An 8,641-nucleotide genomic window follows, 5' to 3' on the forward strand; every position below is an offset into this window, starting at 1 on the left:
AGCTTGTTTGCAGAGGTATTCTCGGGGGGAAAGAAAGTTGAGTATTTCGAGATGCTTCGTTGGGAGTGCCCTCTCAGATATGAGGAAGGGTTGAGCATTTTTGCAGGTCTGCCTCTCCGTTGAGGATGGAGGTCGACATATATAGGAGTTTCCCTAACAAGAAGGAGTAATACTATTCTTTTACCCTGCTTGGTCATAGCACGGTAGTGGGAGCTGCCAGCTTCACGTGTTTTAACTCTGTCAGAGCACTTTGAAAAAGTGGTCTGTGGTATCTGGAAAGCTGATGTTACGTGTGAAGATTACAGACAAGCTTTATCCAAGGAGATCTGGCTCTCGAAGTTAAGAAAGCGGTGTGAGGATTACAGACAAGCTTTATCTAAGGGCTCTCGAAGTTGAGAAAGCGGTGCCTCTACGGTTTTCGAACAAGCAATCCTGTTGGGGATCTGTCTCTCAAGATTCGGAAAACGGTGCCTCTTCGATTTTTGAGAAAGAAATCCTGCTAGGAGTCTGGCTCTCGATATTCGGAGAGCGGTGTCTCGTCGCTTTTTGAGAAAGTAATCATGTTGGGAGTCTGGCTCTCGAGATTCGGAGGACGGTGCCTCTTCGATCTTGAAGCAATCAATCTTGTTGGGAGTGTTTTCTCGAATGTGAGTAAAGGTTAGGCCTGTTTGCTAGTCTACCTTGCCACGGAGCACAGAGGTTGACACACAGGGACTTTCCAATTATCCAGCAGTGGTCCTGTTCCTTTGCCCTTGTGGGTAATAATATGGTAGCTAGACCTTCAAAATTTATGTGTCTAAACTTTGTTAGTGTTGTTTCTTTGCTATTCTTTTACCCTTCTTGGTCATAGCGATGTAATGGGAGCTGCAAGCTTCACGTGTCTAAACTTTGTCAGAGATTTTTGGCAAAGTTATCTGTGGTACCCGTGAGCTGATGTTGTGTGTGGAAAGTGGATGATTGAACAGTAACATTCACGTGCTTTCTACTTCACCAGAAATCTTCGACAGAATGCCCGTAATTTCCGCAAAGTTGAGTGTGCATGTGACAGGTGCTAACAAGGCTAAAAAAGCAGGTGCCTCTTCGATTTCTGAGATCGGCCCTCGTGGTCTCTGAGCAGCCCAGCTTTTGAGAAAGCAAGCGCCTCTTCGATTTCTGCGATTGACCTTCGTGGTCTTTGAGCAGCCCAGCTTTTGAGAAAACAAACGCCTATTCGATTCCTGAGATTGGCCCTCGTGGTCTCTGAGCAGCCTAACTTTTGAGAAAGCAAACGCCTTTTCGATTTCTGAGCAGGCGCCTCTTCGAAATCTGAAGCTTCATCGAGTGCAGATTTTTATAGAGGCTGGTATTAAGTTCCAAAGCACACTTGAATCTCCACCAGTAGAAGCTCCCTTCTTGCATTTCTAAGATCTTGATTTGTCCGACCTTTTTTCTCTTCAACACCTTTGAAAATGTCTGGCCCCTCCGACCGTCGTTTTGACTTGAACCTTATTGAAGAGGCAGCCACGCCTTCTCCAGACAACATAGGCGCCCATCCTTCATATCCCCTACTGGTCCTCTTACCATTGGGGATTCCGTGAGGAAGAATGATATGACCGCTGCGGTGGTGGCCAGGAACCTTCTCACTCCCAAAGATAACAGACTACTTTCCAAACGGTCTGATGAGTTGGCTGTTAAGGATTCTCTGGCTCTCAGTGTTCAGTGTGCAGGTTCTGTGTCTAATATGGCCCAACGCCTATTTGCTCGAACCCGCCAAGTTGAATCATTGGCGGCTGAAGTGATGAGTCTCAAACAGGAGATTAGAGGGCTCAAGCATGAGAATAAACAGTTGCACCGGCTCGCACATGACTATGCTACAAACATGAAGAGGAAGCTTGACCAGATGAAGGAATTTGATGGTCAGATTTTACATGATCATCAGAGGTTTGTGGGTTTGTTCCAAAGGCATTTATTGCCTTCGTCTTCTGGGGCTGTACCGCATAATGAAGCTCCAAATGATCAACCTCCGATGCCTCATCCTTCTAGGGTGCTGTCCAGTACTAAGGCTCCGAATGATCCCCCTCCGGTGCCTTCTCTTTCTGGGGCTCTGCCGACTGCTGAGACTTCTCCTAAGCAACCTTTGTGAAGGCTCCCTCTTGTTTGTTTATTTTGACTCATGTATATGTACATATTTGTAACTTCTTAGAGATATCAATAAATAAGCTTTATTTCATTTCAACGTATTGTGTTAAATACACCAAAGCCTTCTTCACTAAGTTCTTCGAATTTTTCTTTTGTTGAAGCTTGTATGTTGAAGCTTTGTGAGTGGAGCATGTAGGTTGAGGTAGTGTTCCCTTAATTTCCCGAGTGGGGAAAACTTCTCGATTAGAGACTTGAAAAATCCAAGTCACTGAGTCGGGTCGGCTATATGAATCTTAGAACGCCATTGTGCTCGATCCTGTGTCCTGTCCTCCGTTAGATCCAAGTACTCTAAGTCTTTTCTTAGAGTCTCTTCCAAAGTTTTCCTAGGTCTTCCTCTACCCCTTCGGCTTTGAACCTCTGTCCCGTAGTCGCATCTTCTAACCGGAGCGTCAGTAGGCCTTCTTTGCACATGTCCAAACCACCGTAACCGATTTTCTCTCAGTTTTCCTTCAATTTCGGCTACTCTTACTTTACCTCGGATATCCTCATTCCTAATCTTATCCTTTCTCATGTGCCCACACATCTAACGAAGCATCCTCATCTCCGCTACACCCATTTTGTGTACGTGTTGATGCTTCACCGCCCAACATTCTGTGCCATACAGCATCGTCGGCCTTATTGCCATCCTATAAAATTTTCCCTTAAGCTTCAGTGGCATACGACGATCACACAACACGCCGGATGCACTCTTCTACTTCATCCATGCAGCTTGTATTCTATGGTTGAGATCTTCATCTAATTCTCCGTTCTTTTGCAAGATAGATTCTAGTTAGCGAAAATGGTGGCTCTTTGGTATTTCCTGATCTTCGATCCTCACCCCTAACTCATTTTGGCCTCCATTTGCACTGAACTTGCACTCCATATATTCTGTCTTTGATCGGCTTAGGCGAAGACCTTTAGATTCCAACATTTCTCTCCAAAGGTTAAGCTTCGCATTTACCCCTTCCTGAGTTTCATCTATCAACACTATATCGTCTGCGAAAAGCATACACCAAGGAATATCATATTGAATATGTCTTGTTAACTCATCCATTACCAACGCAAAAAGGTTAGGACTTAAGGATGAGCCTTGATGTAATCCTACAGTTATGGGGAAGCTTTCGGTTTGTCCTTCATGAGTTCTTACGGCAGTCTTTGCTCCTTCATACATATCCTTTATACCTTGGATATATGCTACTCGTACTCCTTTCTTTTCTAAAATCCTCCAAAGAATGTCTCTTGGGACCCTATCATACGCTTTTTCCAAATCTATAAAGACCATGTGTAAATCCTTTTTCCCATCTCTATATCTTTCCATCAATCTTCGTAAGAGATAGATTGCCTCCATGGTTGAGCGCCCTGGCATGAACCCGAATTGGTTGTCCGAAACCCGTGTCTCTTGCCTCAATCTATGCTCAATGACTCATTCCCAGAGCTTCATTGTATGACTCATTAACTTAATACCCCTATAGTTCATGCAATTTTGTGCGTCGCCCTTATTCTTGTAAATAGGCACCAATGAGCTCTTTCGCCACTCGTTTGGCATCTTCTTCGTTTTCAAAATCCTATTGAAAAGGTCAGTGAGCCATGCTATACCTGTCTCTCCCAAGGCTTTCCACACTTCAATCGGTATATCGTCTGGGCCCACTGCTTTTTTATGCTTCATCTTCTTCAAAGCTACAACCACTTCTTCCTTCCTGATTCGACGATAAAAGGAGTAGTTTCTACACTCTTCTGAGTTACTCAACTCCCCTAAAGGAGTACTCATTTCATGTCCTTCATTGAAAAGATTATGAAAATAACCTCTCCATCTGTCTTTGACCGCGTTCTCTGTAGCAAGAACCTTTCCATCCTCATCCTTGATGCACCTCACTTGGTTTAGGTCCCTTGTCTTCTTTTCCCTTGCTCTAGCTAGTTTATAGATATCCAACTCTCCTTCTTTGGTATCTAGTCGCTTATACATATCGTCATAAGCCGCTAACTTAGCTTCTCTCACAGCTTTCTTCGCCTCTTGCTTCGCTCTTCTATACCTTTCACCATTTTCATCGGTCTTATCCTTGTATAAGGCTTTACAACATTCCTTCTTAGCCTTCACCTTTGTTTGAACCTCCTCATTCCACCACCAAGATTCATTTTGATGTGGAGCAAAGCCCTTGGACTCTCCTAATACCTCTTTTGCTACTTTTCGGATACAACTAGCCATGGAATCCCACCTTTGGCTAGCTTCCCCCTCTCTATCCCACACACACTGGGTGATTACTTGCTCTTTGAAAATGACTTGTTTTTCTCCTTTTAGATTCCACCATCTAGTCCTTGGGCACTTCCAAGTCTTGTTCTTTTTTCTCACTCTTTTGATATGTACATCCATCACCAACAAGCGATGTTGATTAGCCAAGCTCTCCCCCGGTATAACTTTGCAATCCTTACAAGTTATACGATCCCCTTTCCTCATTAGAAGAAAATCTATTTGTGTTTTTGACGACCCACTCTTGTAGGCGATCACATGTTCTTCTCTCTTCTTAAAGAAGGTGTTGGCTAAGAAGAGATCATATGCCATTGCAAAATCCAAGATAGCTACCCCATCCTCATTTCTCTCCCCAAAACCATGGCCATCATGAAAACCTCCATAGTTGCCTGTCTCCCTGCCCACGTGTCCATTTAAATCTCCTCCTATAAATAACTTCTCCGTCTGAGCAATTCCTTGCACCAAGTCTCTAAGGTCTTCCCAAAATTTCTCCTTCGAACTCGTATCCAACCCTACTTGAGGTGCGTACGCACTAATCACATTGATGAGTTCTTGTCCTATTACAATCTTGATTGCCATGATTCTATCTCCTACCCTCTTGACATCTACAACATCTTGTGTCAAGGTCCTGTCCACAATGATGCCAACACCGTTTCTTGTTCTATTTGTGCCCGAATACCAAAGCTTAAACCCTGAGTTTTCTAGATCCTTTGCCTTAAGACCAACTCACTTAGTTTCTTGTAGGCACATAATATTTATCCTTCTCCTCACCATAACTTCCACTACTTCCATAGATTTTCCCGTTAAGGTTCCTATATTCCACGTTCCTAAACGCATTATACTCTCTTGAACTCTACCCTTCTGTCCTAGCTTCTTCACCATCCCCCGTCTAATAGGATCAAAGTACTTCTTTTGTGTGTCCTGTGTAAAGTTGATAGGAGCATATGCTCCCAAACAACTTTGAGTGGAGTCGTTCGAAAAGAAGTTTCTATGGCCCCCTTGCTCATTTAACACTGCATCCGGGTGCCGATGGAGATACAGCGACCCTTGCTCACTTATCACTGTGCTCGGGCCACACAGCGCGCCACTTACGGGTGACGTTCTAGCTTTAGCGCGATTTCGTTCTAGATTCATTGTCATAAGGATTCGACGTAACTGTGGAGTGCCGGTTGTCGACTACATGACGCCCTCCCCCTCCTCCTTTATCCGGGCTTGGGACCGGCAGTGTAAGATAAACTTACACAGGCGGAGTTACTTGGAGACGCTTACCTTGATTGAAATATTTTCCTTGCGCTTTTTTAAGATGTCTAGAAACACTTGGGTTTAAAGTCTCCACACTCAAACACCATAAAACATAATTGAAAAAATCACAATTTAAAAATGGTTGAAAAAATTAAAACTTGGTAAGCAAAATCTAAGAGGGCTAACAAATTACCTGCACTTGGAACAGAGACTGGCAAATTTGCCGATCCACAATGATCAGCCTTTCTTTCATTCGTGTGTATTGGCTGTTCTGCACGAATGATTCATGCAAACCTTGAACCTCATTGCCCAAATTCAAACTCTCTAAAACCCTAAAAGCAAATAAAACAGAGCAATCAAACCTAAATATCTAAACCCCTTTTGACCAAAACCCATAAATTAGAACATAAAACCCAGCATTAACCTGGTAATTTTTTATTATTTTTCTTCTCATTACTCATTTACAAAATATATTAAAATTCATATAAACTAATAAAACCCAAAAAAAAAAAAGGAAAACAGAGTTTGATCGAATACACCATGCATATTTCCCACCACCAATCAACCATAACTGATTTCAATACCCTTAGCTGCTCTAGTAGACCATCTAGTGACACCTAACTGCCACCAAAATAAAAGACATGATCAAGACCATACATATTACAGACTAAGCTTAAAAACAACTGTTACCTATTAAGCAAAACTTGAACTCCTTGATATGGCAACCTCTCAATCCATTATGTAGAGTATAAAAGCAAAATTATTGACAAACCAAAAAATAACAATTTAACTTGCACAGTAAATGAATATTAATAAAGTTACAGAACTCAATGGATTACATATACTAGTAAAAAAGGAAAACATCAATGTTTGGGAAGTTACTTTGTTTGAAATGTCAGGAGCATCTGGTGTACATACCAGGTAAACAGTCCTTGCAAAATTCAAGGCTTCAAAATAAAATAAAAAATAAGTTCAAAAGAAATCAAAACTATTAATCCTAACAACTGTTTAGTAAACAATCTTTCCATAAAACAAATTTGAGAAACAAAAAAGGGGAACTAAATTTAAGTTGAATAGAGTTGACAATTGCTTACCTAGAAATCCAAGCGAAATCCCCAAAAATTCACTCCCCCAAAACCCTACAAATCACCAGAGTCGAAAACCAACGCTACACCAGGATCATCCACACAACGACAAACTCCGATCATCATCACCGATCTCCATCTCCTTACAAAGTCAAAACCCTTTTTAAGAACGAAAACAAAAGGTTCTAAATTTACTCAAACCCAACAATAACAGACGAAATTAAAATTAATTAGAGCAAAGTTAGGGTACAAATTTGAAATTCCAAAAACCCAAATTAAACGCAAAATATCAGAATTCATAACACAAAGACTCAAATTAACACAAAATCAATGTGCTTTCAAAAGAACGTGAAAAACTGTAACTTATCGAAAGTGCAGAAAGATTGAGATCGAAAATACAATCGGGGTTAAGTTCGTGAGATGAATGGGAGACGACTGGTGGTAACGATGAGGTCCGAGGCATGAAACAGCTGTTTCTTATTCCTGAGATGAAGGGGAGACGACTGGTGGTAACGATGAGGTCTGATTCGCCGACGTTCAGATGGCAATAGCTCTCTGTCCTCGCTAGCTGAGTCACGGAGAGGAGAGCGAGAGGGAAGAGAGATAACAGAGTAGAAAGAACCAAAAAAATATAAAAAAAAATTCAGTATATATAATTTATAAAACAATGGCATGCCTGTAATAACAAAAACTTAACAGGGGCAAAAAAGGAAGCACATTGTGCTTATGAACAGTGTTTCGGTTATATTTGAGTTGGATTGTCTGCCGTCCCCATCCCATACCCTTCCATGCCCTCCTATATTATGTGGTCACGGTTAAGCCACGTCAACATTTTATATTGATTTTTTTTTTATAAAAATAATAATACAAAAAGTAATGAGAATATAAAATGTTGACGTAGTTTAACCGTAACCACATAAATAGGAAGGCATGGGAAGGGTATGAGATGGGGAGGGCTGACAATCCAAGTCCTTTTAGTATATATTGAATTTGCCTGCATTCATCATGTCAAGATTAATATGCTCAGAATGCTTTCGGTATGCATGACTCATATTTCACTAATCTCAGTCGCATCATACATTTTTAAATAGGCATTTACTTGTGCAATCTTAACCCTAATATATTGTGATTGCCTTTAACGATGTCAGATATGAAACAACTCATTAACCACACAACTTACATAGTATCACATTATGCTTTTACCAAACTTTTTTGGTTAATTTATTGAGTATGCGTCCATGCTTATACTATCATTTATTGTCAAGACTCTATTGATCAACATTATTACTGATTAAAGAAACTTGTCGACCACTACTAATGAACTTATAGATGAATGAGCCACATCTTTATGGTGACAAAGATTTAGTCCCAACGGTGGTCTCCTGTTTGACCGAACACCTGCTTGCTCGAACACTAGCTCATTTGGACACCTAAGCGATCGGACACCTGCGAGCTCATGCACCAAGTCGTTTGGGCACCTACGAGATTGGACACCCACAAACTTGGACACCCTTGAGCTCAAATCTCGACTTACAGACCTAACTCAAAGTCCCCATGTATGGCCCCGACTCAAAGACTTGACTTGTGGACCTGATCCGTGGATCCAACACATAGACCCAATATACGAACTCGACAAGCGGACCCAAGTCATGTCGAGAGTTAACTAATAATGAGTGCACATTGACGTCGAGTGTATACTGTCACACCCCGACCCTGACATACGTCTAGGATCGATGCGCGAGGGTAGACTATAGGGGATGCCAAGAAATACAAACTGAAATACTGAACTGAAAATAACAATAATCACAACTGTTTAAGGAAAAATATAGGGGCAACCTAACACTCCAAGCTCTCTAAACTCTGTCAGCTACCCCAAAGCTCTTCGTATCTACTAAAACTTGCACAATTGCCC

General features: G+C 41.6%; 1 long non-coding RNA gene across 1 annotated transcript; it reads right to left on the reverse strand.

Annotated features, from left to right (window-relative positions):
• Nucleotides 1–6,190: 6,190 nt before the first annotated feature.
• On the reverse strand, nucleotides 6,191–6,874 carry LOC126609672 (uncharacterized). Its single transcript, XR_007618226.1, has 3 exons — nucleotides 6,739–6,874; nucleotides 6,527–6,591; nucleotides 6,191–6,265 (listed from the first exon to the last, which is right to left on the reverse strand). It is a non-coding gene; the product is annotated as an uncharacterized LOC126609672 (long non-coding RNA).
• Between the last annotated feature and the right edge of the window lie 1,767 nt (nucleotides 6,875–8,641).

The sequence above is a fragment of the Malus sylvestris genome, chromosome 17, assembly GCF_916048215.2.
Source record: "Malus sylvestris chromosome 17, drMalSylv7.2, whole genome shotgun sequence".
NCBI lineage: Eukaryota > Viridiplantae > Streptophyta > Magnoliopsida > Rosales > Rosaceae > Malus > Malus sylvestris.